The 13,548-nt window shown below is 43.9% G+C and overlaps 1 protein-coding gene across 2 annotated transcripts in view; it reads left to right on the top strand.

Moving 5' to 3' along the window:
- Nucleotides 1-13,548, top strand: part of TSPAN18 (tetraspanin 18) — a 181,136-nt gene that overhangs the window by 80,277 nt on the left and 87,311 nt on the right. The gene's annotated exons all lie outside the window — the stretch shown is intronic.

The raw sequence follows: 13,548 nt of genomic DNA on the forward strand, positions 1-13,548 counted from the left end.
AAGGGGCATGATCTTCAGAGACTGGGTGCTCAGCACTTTCTGAAAATCAGCCCCCTTCAAAGCATATCAAGCTGGGCACCCAGATATGGAAGTACTCAAAGTTACTAGTCACTTTTGAAAATGTGGGCCAAAAGGTTTCACTGTATGGGCAATATTCTTTGGGGGCTCAGTCCTGCTTCCACTGCAGTGAGTGGGATTTTTGCTACCTATTTCAATGGGAGCATAGTTCTTTTTGATGATTTCTGCACCTCTTCTGTTCACCAGCTCAGAACTGCTGGGTTTTCCACTTGCCTCCAAAAGATTTGCATTGCATCACTCCCTGCCTCTGCTGCTATCGCACCTTTGTCCCAGAAAATTATTTCTCTAGCTTTAACTGTTGAACAGAGAGGCAGTGCACTGGTGATTAGCACTGGTGACTGGGTGTCGAGAGACCAGAGTGACTCTTTCACTGATACTCTGTGACCGTGATCTGTTTCTGTTTCTCCATCTGTAAAATGGGAGTTATCGAAGTTGCCCATCTTTGAAAAGTGCTTTGAGATCCTCTGAACTTTAGGTACTGGGTTCATTTGATATTGCTGCAGAATTAGCTGGGGCATCTCACTGTGTTATATACATGTTACCATGTATTGTGTTGTTAATAATGCAACATTAACCAAACTAACTTTCCACTTCCATGCTTTCTGGCTTCTATTGCACTCTTGGGCTTTCCCGTTGTTAAAGCCGTTGAACAAAGAAGGACAGAACAGCAAATTCTGGGATGGGGTGGAAAGGAAAAGTGAAGAACTAATGAAAAACAGTTGAGAACGGGAGACATGTGCTAGTAATGTAAACTGGCAAGAGTCCTCAAGAATGCTGCCATGAGAAAGTAACCAACAGGAAATAAACAGCCTTCCCTCTCTCCCCCCATAGTTCCCTCTTGCATACTGTAATTTCACTAAATGCCATACAGCACAGAACTGCCATAAGGTGCTGTACAACTGAGCTTTAGCTGGGGAAAAACATGACCTCATCTTTTCTTTTCACCACATGCTGTGGTTGCTAATAAGTTTCTTGGTAGTTATACATATATTTTGGTCCAGTGAACTGTCTCACACATTTTCTACCTTGCATTGCAAAAAAATAAAAAGTGGTCTGTTTAGTTTGCGGTCTCCTGAAGGATTTGAGTATTAGGAAGCCATTACACCTTTTTTAGATGCTGTGGGGTTGTAAGAGCTGCCTGTCTCCTGGAAATTAGATTTTCATTCTACTGGCAGGAAAAGGCAGAATGATCCTACCTTCCACCATCTTGTTAACGTTGAATCCTTTCTTGTACTGTCTGGTTCATTGTGCATTGTTTATTTCCAGAGGTTCTGAATCTTCGCCCCTTCCAGCTACTGATGTTCTTGGATAGCCATCCATGACGAATTAGGGCATATGTGTTTGGAAGCCTCAGAGTGGGCCCCATCCACCCAGATTTGTGCTATCAATAGTCCATTCTGGTGTCGCTCTGAAAATGGCCCTCACAGCTCCTGGCTCTCTATTGTTTGATGATGATGGTGCCAAAAAGCTTAAAAATTCGGAGACTCTTCTTCTTTTAGGGCCCAATCCTACAGCCTTTCCTCAATGAGTAGATTTGTTGTGTGGTCGGACCCTGGTTAGCTAACACTAAGGGTGACATCTACACTGCAGCTGGGAGGTGTAATTCCCAGTTTGGATAGATGTACACACGCTGGCTCTGCTCAGACTAGTGAGCTAAAAAATAGCAATATGGTCACAGCAGCTAGACTCTTGCCCCCCCCCCATACTCAGATGGGCAGAGCTGTCCCTTGGGTACAGTGAATCGGGGCGACCGCTCTGGGCCCCGTGCTTTGTGGGGCCCCACGGGCCAGTGTGATTGGCTGGCACGGTCAGTCCCGGAAGTGACAGATTTGTCACTTCTTCCCCAGGCCCTGTACCCCTCTAGGGATGGCCCTGCAGATGAGGTTGTACTTAGGAGGCTAGCCCAAGTTGCTGCCTGTGCCACTTTGGCTACACTACCATTTTTTACCTCATTAGCTTGAGCAGAGCTAGCATGTGTACATCTATCTTAGCTGGGAATAGTATGATGCCGACAGACCCTGGTTGTCAGCAGGCAGGATCGAACCTGGGGCCTCTGGAGCTTAGTGCATGAGCCTCTACTGCATGAGCTAAATGCCAACTGCCTGTTAGCTAAGGCTGTAGAGCAGACTCATAATCTCTCTCTAAGTGGTCTTGGTACCACTAGATGGAACAGAACACCACATCCCGAAGGTGCGTGGGTTACAATAGCACATCCCAGCTGCAGCATAGATGTACCCTATGTGTCTCCATCCATTTACACACTGTATATCTAATGCAGTTTAAGTCAGCATGCTCTCTCTCTCTCTGTTCACCTACTTGTTTGTCTGCCACCGTAATTGTCATTGTGATCAGCCAGATCATGCAGAGTGCAGTTGAATGAATTTTTTCAATGAAAAATTGTTTTTTGAAGGAAACCATTTCTTTTTTAAAAAATTAATCTTTTTTTGCAATTTTCCATTTTTTGATTAAATGAAATATTTTTTTCTTTTGTTTCACATTTGTTTTCTAGTTTAGTTTTTGCAAATCAAATAAATTTCCATTGGGATGGACCCCAAAAATGAAATTCAGAATATGTTCAGTTTTCAAAAACCAAAACTTAATGTTTTTTATATGAAATTAAGCAAAATAATTGTTTTGTATTGGTTCATCAAAAAACTGAGAAGTTCCATAAACTGAAATATTGTTTTGATTGAAATTTTTTGCAAAAAATCCTTACCATTTTCAATCAGTCCTAGTTCAGAGCTTTGGGAACAAGGTTCATGTTATACAGCTGCAGTCAGTAGGGAAACTCTCACACTTATTTTTTTCTTGTGGACCCACAAAAATGGAGGCATTCTCCCCATACCCTTTACATTTCTTGGTTATGGGAGAGGAGTGTCTTCAAATATTGTGGATCTGGAATTCTTTCCCCATGAGATTCTAGCAATTACAAGGTGAACCAAACTTTCCCCTGACCTACTTTACAGCATCCGTTTTAACATTTTCTAAATCAGTGGTTCTCAAAGCCGGTCCGCCGCTTGTTCAGGGAAAGCCCCTGGCGGGCCGGGCTGGTTTGTTTACCTGCCGTGTCCACAAGTTCGGCTGATCACGGCTCCCACTGGCCACGGTTCGCCGCTCCAGGCCAATGGGGGATGCAGGAAGCAGCGCGGGCCGAGGGATGTACTGGCCGCCCTTTCCGCAGCCCCCATTGGCCTGGAGCGACGAACCGCGGCCAGTGGGAGCCGCGATCAGCCGAACCTGCGGATGCGGCAGGTAAACAAACCGGCCCGCCCCGCCAGGGGCTTTCCCTGAACAAGCGGAGGACCGGCTTTGAGAACCACTGTTCTAAATGTTTCCCCTCTTACAGTACAATTTCCCTTCACCACAGGGCTTGGTGTAAAGCGGCCTTTAATATAAAACTGCTCTAATCTGGTTAACTCCCATCAGCATTTGTTTCAAGAATCTTATTTATACTCTGCAATTATGTTGATCTGTCCCTCTAGGAACAGCCTTACGCAGAGGGTGACTGATCATTTGAAAGTGAACTGTGGTAAATTCCTTGCTTTTTTAAATTATGGGTTTATTTTTTGTGTCAGAGCTAGGACTACCTTTGATTTTGTAAAGGAGTTCATGAGGGAATGTGTGGATGTGGCAGGGAGTTGGTAAGCAGAAAGTTTGCAGGCTAAGGGGTTTTAGTGTTTTTCTTTTGTGCTCAGAGAAACAATTTTCCTTTTTTCTTTGCACTTGGCCATCTCCTTTCATGCACTGACCACAAAACTCATTGGTCTGAATTAGTGAAACCTTTATGCTTAAACCTTTGAGCCATGTGCTAGATATTTGGAAGATGATGAAAATGCCAAGACTCACAATATGTAATAGCTTTGGTTTGTGGTCATAACAGTTTAGATTGAGTGGAGGGGTGGGAAGGGAATTTCACAAGCTTTGAGTCTTCATTTCTAGAGGATAATGGAACAGCACTGTTTATCCTTTTCCATAAATACCTGCCTATGGCTTTCTCTTCAGCCTCTACCATGCAGTTATGAGTTTGTTTGAGCTTGTCTCTCTTGAAATATCATTGCTAAGTCCTTTAAAATTGTTATTTCTTTGTTTTTCTTTTAAAGAAAAATAATTGGATCTTAAGAGGAATGTTGTGTTTGGTGGGAAGGCTGGAGTTTGTTTAGAGAAAGGGGATCTGAAGAAGATATAAACCAGAGATACAAGCTATGAGGTATTAAGCATGCATTCCAAGAGAGAGTTGAAGAGAAATACAAGGCTATAAAATACCCCCTTGCATACCAGTTTCTTTCCCTTAGAAATCTCTTAAAGCACTGAACTAGTAAAAAATTAGGCTGGAGATGCCCAGAGCCTCCAATGAAATGAACAAATGGCACTAAATTCTGAAAGGGCGAATCAAAACCTGGCCCCAGAGTAAACTCTCTGCCATGGAGTTGAATTGCCAGCAATGCAGACTCAGACCCCTGCTGTACATTGTCTGGAGCTCAGTTTTTCCTCTGGTGCTTCAGTCATTCTTGGAAAATCCTTCCTAAAGGTGTCAAGAGGCGTCATTATCGTGTGCTTGCTCGGATGAATGTGAGGAAGGAGATGCAGGAGAGAGAAGAGGACCTGAGAAAATGAGTGGTACAAAATACCCAGATTATCAGAGCTCCTAAAGTGGCAGTTTTGAATGTGAAAGCACTAGTGCTAGAGCCTCGTAATTCCAAAGAGTGGCTGCCACCAGGGAAAGGAAGGGAAAAGCGACAGCAAATCTAAATTAACAGTTCAAGCCGTCAGAAATTGCAGCTCCTGAGTCAATAAAGAAGGAATAACTTTTAAAGGGGTTACACTGAAAGTTGTTCTTCATAGAATCCAGACGTTTCAAATGTAGAAAAACAAAGGAAGTGCTGGTTCAAAGAACAACATGTAAATTGCCGTTAACAATGCAGATGCTTTTATTAGGGACCCTGCTCCCTTAGAATAGATAAAATAATCCTATCACTCAGGAAGCACCTTCAGTTTCTTTCTCCAATAGATTTTGGGCCAGAAGGGCATTGGGATTAATGAGAGGCAGTGTTGGTGGGAAAATATTCCATTATCTCTACCCTTTGGCAAGGCTTGATAATTAATGAAACCTTTGCAAGAAATATCATTCGTTTCAATGTAATTGCAAAATAATTATCTCATATGGTAGGGGTATTAACTGTGTTGATTGATAAGGTGCAGGTAATGTATGAAACATCTGCTTCAGAAATACATGTGCTGCAACATTGTTCTAATTGGTCAGGTCAGCAGAATGCCCTACAATTAAATATATCAAAAACAGTGTCGAATGCTGGAGGTGTTTTGCCATACACACAGCATACGACATAAAGAAATCAGTCTCCTTGGGGAGGTTTCTGCATGCCAGATGGGAATTCTTTGTTCACAGTGTTGTCAGTGGATTGGTGATTGAATTTCTGAGTATGGGCTTTTATACTTAATTACAGAACATCATGCACAACTAATAAAAACACAGAGGGAAAGGCAGAGAGTGAGAAGGGATCTTCGGACTAAAGCACTGGATTGAGACTAAGGAGATCTTGGTTCATTTCCCATCTCTGACACAGACTGTGAGATCTCTTGGGCAAGTCACTTCCTTTATCTCTCTCTCTCTCTCTCTGTTTCCCATCTGTGAAATGGGGATAATAGTACTTTGTTTCTCCCACTCTTTGCTGTCCTGCTTAGTTATACTGTGAGCTCTTCAGGGCATATAGTCCCTTACTATATGTTTTGTATGGTACCTAGCAAAGTGGAACTCTGTCTAGAACCGATCAGAAATTTTCCAATGAAACTAAGGTGGTTTTTTTGGAAAATGCCAGTTCATTGAACGCAAAATTTCTTGTGAAAGCGAATCAGATTTGACAACCTTTCGCTAAATTATAGGCAATGTTCTAGGGATAAAACTGTCATGAATGTCAATTTCACTCAACAGCTGCCAATCCCAGGGAGCAAATTTCATTTCGGAGACACCATGTGTCAGTGTTTTCTGAACACATTTTTTGGGGATTTCCAGTAAGCAAGAATTTTTGTAAAATGTTGTTTCATTCTGATTTAGAATACCAAAATTCCTCGCACACCAGAAGTCCCAAGTTTTGAGCAGCTCTAGCCCAATCTCAGTTAGAGCCCATAGGTTCTCCTAGAATACAAATAATAACAGTAAGACAGGAAGGCCTTTTGAAGACATCTTTTTGGAGGGCGGTTAAGGAGTTATGTGGAGAAAAATTAATAGAAATTCCACAGCCCTAGTAACTTGGAACAGCCAAAATGTTCCCCAAATAGATTGTTAGTGAGTAATTTGAGAAGAATTAGTTCAGTAGGGCAGAGTGCCTTCTTGCTGATCATGCACCATGTCATGAGGGCCACTGTTGCAGTGGCTGCCATTGAAAAGTCATGGCGTGCTGTTGAGTGGCATCTGAGCAAACACACAGTATTTTCCTATACATAGAATAGGAAATAATTGCATTCTTAGATGCTGCTGAGTGGTAATGGGTGAGCAATGCGGTCTTTTTAATGGCAAACAGCCTAGGGAGAAATTGTAGGGTAAAGGAAGTGGACTTGTTCAGCACCTGATCAAGTAGGTTGTGGGTCATCTGTTCACTATTATCTGCCCCTCTGCCCTCTCTGAACCTCATTTTCATTTCTCTGATACAGGGATGGTCAAAAACAAAACTTCATGGGCTGCAGCATGGCCCATGGCTACTTTCCTTTTCAATAAAGTGTGCTACATGGAAACTACAAGCCTGATTCTGCTTCTCACACTGGTCTTATACCAAACTTCCACTTCTGACTTCAACTGAGTTGTTCCTGATTTGCGCTAAGAGCAGAATCAGGCCCTGCAGCATGTGTTGTGGTGTGTAGGGCAGCCAGACTGCTGGGACCATGATAGAGCATTGCAACAAGGGGCCAATGGTCTCCATGGGCTCAACTGTCCTGTAAAACAGGCGGGTTGCTATTACCTGGTCCATTTTATGCTGGATAGGTGTGAGCCTCTGGGCACATTGCCAGCATCACCTTCAGTTGGGCAAAATGTGTTTTTGCCCAGTGTCTGAGCTGCAGCTCCTGCTGATGCCTCTACTGGGAACTCCAAGTCTTGTCCCAGGTCTGGAATGCCAATGAGTTCATATCAAGCTGTTAATGTCTGTGTGGGGGTTTTTTATTCCTCATTACTGACCTGATAGAAAGATAATTCCTCAGCTGTTCCTCCAACCTGTGGGATTTTACCCACTTAATTAACTTCCTATCTTGTTAAAGTAGATCCCCTTTTCTGCACAAGGAGCTGTGTACAACTTGTGTTCAAGGGGCTTTTCTCATGTACATATCAAAGGTACCGAAGTCCCTGAGGCTGGTGCAGGGCCTTTGAAGTGGGTGGTGCTGCTGCAGAGGCCAAATTTGGAAGTGTTTTCTTGTGTTCTGATAGCAAGTTGTTGAAGAGGAGCCAAGTCTGTTTTATGTCATGTCTGACACAGAGGTGAGATGCCCCACCCCTGCACCCGCAAAGGAAATAAATGGAAACTGGTGACACTGGCCAGACGGACTACTTCATGCAGAGTGCCTGGTGGCATGCTTTAAAATGCAGAGCTACCACATACTCATCAGCCTTTTGGCATGTTGGTGAGCTATGTAAATAAATACACACATCAAACAAGGAGCGGACAGCTTTTTACCATGTTTCAGACTGAGATGTTGATTTATGATACTGCTCATCTTAGCATCTGTCAAATTAGTGCCAAGACCGTGGCTGCATCTTAGCTGTATTTAATGTACAGAGATTTACATCATGGTAGCTGTAAAATGTAATGAGAAATTGGCTGGTTTTACATCTGTTTGGTGTTGCTCATGATTTATAGGAACGTTCAACTTAGATGTTTCTTTCGTCGTCGTGTCATCTTCTCTCTCTCTCACACACACTCGCTATTCATTCATTGTGCCTGGTTAATTGTGTTTACATGCCCATATGCATCATTGTGGAAGTATAAAGGGATCAGAAAAACCCACAAGCAAGGCATCCGCCCCTCAGTGCCACAAAGCTAACAAATGGTGTCAGGAGAAGGATCTGTGAACAGGGCTGAATAAAACTTCTTATCTCCAGTAGTGAACCAAGCTGCGCTCTTTAAACCAACACAAGACTCTGAGCCACAGAGAAAGAGGAGCACATATGAGGAAATTTCACTGAGGTGTGTACAGAAGAGGGATTCCTTCTTACTCCCCTGGTGTCAGAGCTGGTAGGCAGGATCTGTAGAGTCTGCACATGGAGGGGGCATCTGCTCACTGTCACACAACACTTCGATGTTAGGGTGAGCTGGGCACTGAACCGAGAAAGACTGATGGATCTGCTTCTATATACACCAATCCAGTGCCAGTGCCGTTATAGACTGCAAGATGTAGGAGCTAATTTCATCCTGGTGGAGGAGAACTTTTCCCCATCACCTCTGGGCACTTGGGCTGCAGGCTAGGACACAGGATTTGAGAGAGAGGGTACAGCAGCAAGAAGCTACAAACTGGTGTCTACTGTCCAAACTGGGGCCACAGCATGAAACTAAATCCCTAGTGCACTTACCAGACCAGACAGTACAATGACTGCATTTAATTATCAAAGGTGACAAATGCCTATAAATGGAATTGTAGATATCAGCAAGATGAAAGTGTGTAGAGGTTGCAGAGGAGTTTGAGTTCCTAACTAACCCATTGGAGAGGCAGATCTACTGTAGATGGCTTCCTGTCTTCTTATAGTACTAACATTACCATGTTGCCAGATTTATTATAGGTGGGCTGGGGGTAAAGGGATGAAGTTAATGTGAAGAAGATGTAGACAGTTTATATGAGAAGTCCCTAATCATGAGATCTGTTAGACTTTGCAATGGTCTGGCAAATGAAGTGTAGTCCCATTTCTTCCACTGTTCAGAACTGGATTGGACCAAATATTGGACAAGGAAGGGCACAATCTTTCATTGGCTAGGAGGGATGGACTTGGTGAACTAATAAGTCTTTTCTGTCTATAATATTCCATGATCAGGGTAACTGGTGGATAGGGGGAATGCAATGGACATAATATATCTGGACTTCAACACAGTCCCACATGACATTGTGATAAGTAACCTGGAGAAATGTAGACTCAACAGAACTACCATTAAGTGGATACATAATTGGTTAAACAACCACAAACAAAGTGTAACTATTAATGGAATGATGTCGGATTGGAGGGAAGTCTCAAGTGGGGTTCCACTGGGATCTGTTCTGGGTCTGGTGTTTAACATCTTTATTAATGACCTGGATGACCTAGAGAGCATACTGCTGAAGTTTGCAGATGACACAAAGCTAGGGGGGTGGCCAATATTTTGGAGGATAGAGCTAAAATTCAGAGGGATCTTGATGAATTGGAGAGCTGGCCTATAGACAACAAAATGAAATTCAACAAAGACAAATGTAAGGTACTACACTTAGGGAAGAAAAAACAAATGCACAAATACAGAATGGGGGAAAACTGGCTTGGCAGCAGCACTGCCGAAAAGGATCTGGGAGTTGTGGTGGATCACAACCTCAACATGAGTCAACAATGTGATGCTGTTGCAAAAAAAGCAAATGCAATTTTAGGTTGCATTAACAGAGGCATAGCATGCAAGTCACGGGTAGTGATAATACCACTGTACTGTGTGCTGGTTAGGCCTCAGCTGAAGTACTGTGTCCAGTTTTGGTCACCAATATATCGACAGTATGTAGAGAAACTGGAAAGGATCCAGAGGTGAATGACAAAAATGATCAAAGGGATGGAATGCAAGCCATATAAGTAAAGTCTGAAGGGACTGGGTAGGTTTAGTTTGGAAGAGAGGAGATTAAGGGGGGGATATGATAGCGGTCTTCAGATACTTGAAAGGCTGCCATAAAAAGATGGAGAAAAGTTGTTCTCCTTTACCACAGAGGGCAGGACAAGATGGCATGTGTTCAAATTACAGCATAGCAGATTTAGATTAAATCTCAGAAAAAAGTTCCTAACTGTAAGAACGGCAGGACAATGGAGCAGACTCCTTGGGAGGTTGTGGAAGCTTCTTCTCTGGAGGTTTTCAAAAGGAGGCTGGATAGCCATCTATCTTGGATGGTTTAGACACAACAAATCCTGCATCTTGGCAGGAGGTTAGACTACATGACCCTTGTGATCCCTTCTAACCCTATGATTCTATGATTAGAGATGACTGAAGGTACATGAATAAATGTCTCTCACGAGAACACATACAACTCAAAATATAACATTAGTGACCCTAACTATGTTACGGCCCTGTGCTTCTGTTTCTAATGGTGCATTGGTTGAAATGGCCTCAGACAATGATCAGTTGTTACCTACAAGGGCAGCACTATACTTTCCTAATGGAAAGGGAAAATTGTTACTAAAAATATCACTGAATCAAATTTTCGATGATTCTTGGTAATTTGTGCACCTGCCTATGACACCTTCCATCAGATAGTCTCACTTTATAAACATGAATGAATTAGCCCCCCCAAGAGGCAGGAAAATATCTCTATTGTACATTTGAAGAAACAGGGTTTAAAGAGATTAATGGAGTAGATTTCCATGGGCAATCTACTCGTGCATGGACAAAATTGCACACACAAGCACCTATGCTTACACTTTGTACATGCAATCAGCTGCACGCATGTCAGTACTACTTTTCTCCCTTTAAATAGGGAGTAGCCTGTGCCCAGCCTGGCTACTTAGGCATGGCATTGAGGAGTGAGAAGGGATTGCCCCTTGGGGGATTTGCTGCATTTATGCCTAGAGAACACTTGCATAGGTGCATCTGTTTGGAATATATAGCAGCCTTAGGTGCTTGCATCTGTGAAGTGCAGGGAGCAAGTATATATGTGTACATATGTGAAAGACGGGGGAGATTTAGCTGAAAATGTATTCCTAATTGACTTGCCAAAGGTCACATAGCAATCCAGTGTTAGAGCCAAAAATAGAAGCCAGACTTCCTGACTGTTTGTGTAGCGGTTAGACCAGGGACTATGCTACCACTCTACGATTGCTGAATTAATGACATAGGAGGTGTATGTGTCACAAGTCTGGCTGTGTCAGACTGGTCCCAACGTTTAGACTTCTGGTTTCAGGTTTCCATCCTTTTTTTAAATCTGGGAAGTATGAAATAACACTGTCTGGGGAAGGCAAAGGTGTTGTAGGGAGTGGAGGGGAGAGCTGCTGATACCAGTGTGCACGATAGGGATCTAATTGAACGCGGCCTGGCGTGACATTAGCACTCACCAGCTTGCTGAACACTAATGACATTTACATTTTGCTGGCTAGCAAAATAAATGCTGTGCTAGCTCATGTTGGCTGGCTCATTCAGAGAGCACAACAGGGAATGGAGGCTTAGTATGCTGTGCTGCGCCCCCATCTCAGTGTGCTTCACCGGAATTGTCTGATGGGTGATTGAAAGGAGCTTGTCGTCTATCTTTTCTCCTAAACCATGAATGCATTTATTACACACTCTGGCCTCCTATGCTGTAAGAGGCTAAAACTCCAGACCAGCATGTGACATCTGGCACTTGAAAGGGCATGGGGGATGCCAAAGCTGTGCTAGTCAGAGGAGAGAGGTGGTGAAGGGGGAATGTGAGGAGAGAGAGAAGCCCTGTAACCACTCTGGCATTGGTTTGTGTTGCGCCAGTTCCTGTCTGAATCCCATCTGTCAGTGAGAGTGCGATCCAGACCCAGTGTTGCTCAGTAGAGAGGGAGAGAGCTGCAGAGCAACTACTCTGTATGGCATGTGCTGCTCCTCCCTCTCTGCCCAGCATCTTGCTGACTTCTCTGAGGGGAAGACTGAAAAGATCTGGTTTGACCTTCCTCTACCTGCTCCTCTCCCAAGGGCCGTTCCTCCTTTACCCCAAACACTGACTACACAGTCTTTTGTTTACTCACTATGTACACCCCCTCCAACTTTTCCCATGGAACCCATCCCCTCCTGGCTAGTCATGTATCTTTGTCCATTCTCATTGCCTCCCTACACCTTTGCCATTCGCTTGCTGCCCCCTTCTTACCATTTATAAATACTACTTCTCTGAAACACACAGCCAGAAACTTGCCAATCTGCCTTCCACCCTCCCCACACAAGTGAAACTTCTGTCGACAAGGTCTCGAATAGTCTCTCCCTCGGCAATCCTTGTGCCATTTTCTTTGTCCTCCTCCTCCTTGAACTTTCTGCAGTGTTTGATGCTGCTGATCACTTCTTCCTCCTGATAGCCCCTCCTCCTTCAGCTTTTGCAGTCTCCTCCTCTTGGTTCAACTCCTACTTCTAAATGGCTCTTTCAACATCTCCTTGGCAGTTCCCCTCCTCCTCCATTTTCTGGGTAAGTTGCACAGTGTTTTGTCCTGGGACACTCCTTCTCTTCTCACTCTATACCTCATCCCTGAGAGACTTTATCCATTCACAAGGATTCAGCTTTTATTTCTTGTCCTGTTTCTCTCTAGCCAGTCTGTCTCTCCATCACCTCATCCTGGGTGGCTCACTGGCAGTTCTAATTTAACATGGATAAAAACGAGCTCCTTAGTGTTCTTCCCAACCCCCTGCTTCACTTTTGCCCTTCTCCACTGTTGTGGACAGCAGGTCTCCTCCAGGTCACATAGCATCACTACCCTGGGGTCATCTTTGACTCCACCCTCTCTGCCTTCCTACACATCCCGACTGTTATCAAGTCTTGTCACTTCCTCACAACCTATTGACAATCTGCTCCCTCCTTTCTGTCCCAATGGCAAAAACTGTTCCTCTTTGATCACTATAGCCTCTTCCTCTTCAACCTCGTCATTCCTGTCACTCGACGTCAGTGCATCCAAAATACAGCTGCTAACATCATCTTCCTTGCCCAATCAGATCATCCCTCTTTCAGTGCTTCCTTTGCTCCCTTTGCCTCTTCACTGAGTTTACATTTCTTGTCTTCATCTTTCAAATGTTTGCCCCAGCCTACATCTTGGATCTCACTTATTGTGTCCTCATTTCTTTCACTCCACCAGCCGTGCTGGCCTTGATGCTGCATTCTTTCCTTTCATCCCCACCTTCCTGCCTCTTTCCATGCTGCCTGTATGCCTGGAGGTCAGGGAATTCATGACTCTGCGAATGCACTAAGCATGAAACCCTATGTAACCTCTGTGGAGGCTGCTCTGCTCCTGAAGAGTCAGTAACAGATGAAGAGCAACTCTGTTGCTGCTTCAGAGCCTTGGTGGACAGATTCCTCCTTCTCCGTAAAGGGCCCACTGTGCCCAGGCTGGCTACTTAGACATGGCATTGAGGAGTGAGAAGGGATTGCCCCTTGGGGGATTTGCTGCATTTATGCCTAGAGAAGTTGTGTGTTTTCATTGAGTTCAATTCAGGCATGCAAGGAACTTTTGAATAGTGGCTGCATAAGCAGAAGTGACTAAATGAAGGCTGAAATCTTCTCCCACTTCCTGACACTCTGGTATATTTTGTTTGTTTG

The sequence above is a fragment of the Terrapene carolina genome, unplaced genomic scaffold (genome assembly GCF_002925995.2).
Source record: "Terrapene carolina triunguis isolate 2854851 unplaced genomic scaffold, T_m_triunguis-2.0 Scaffold96, whole genome shotgun sequence".
NCBI lineage: Eukaryota > Metazoa > Chordata > Testudines > Emydidae > Terrapene > Terrapene triunguis.